Raw genomic sequence first — 258 nt, forward strand, 5'->3', positions numbered from 1 at the left:
CAGAAATAACAGTAATCAAACATAATAAAAGTGTATCATAAATTCGAAATTAAAAGGACTATTTGGCCATAAACAGTGCATATCTGAAATTTCATAGAAATACTACGTGCGTAAACCAGCGCAATTTCCCAAATGACACATTATCAACACCATGCAAAGTAAAAGTCTTCTCAACCGAGGGGTCAAAAGCAAAGGAAATCTGACGTGGGGGGCTTGCCCTCTAAATAAACTTTCGAGGGAGACGGCAGAGGGCTGAAG

This window comes from Oncorhynchus mykiss, chromosome 2, assembly GCF_013265735.2.
Source record: "Oncorhynchus mykiss isolate Arlee chromosome 2, USDA_OmykA_1.1, whole genome shotgun sequence".
NCBI lineage: Eukaryota > Metazoa > Chordata > Actinopteri > Salmoniformes > Salmonidae > Oncorhynchus > Oncorhynchus mykiss.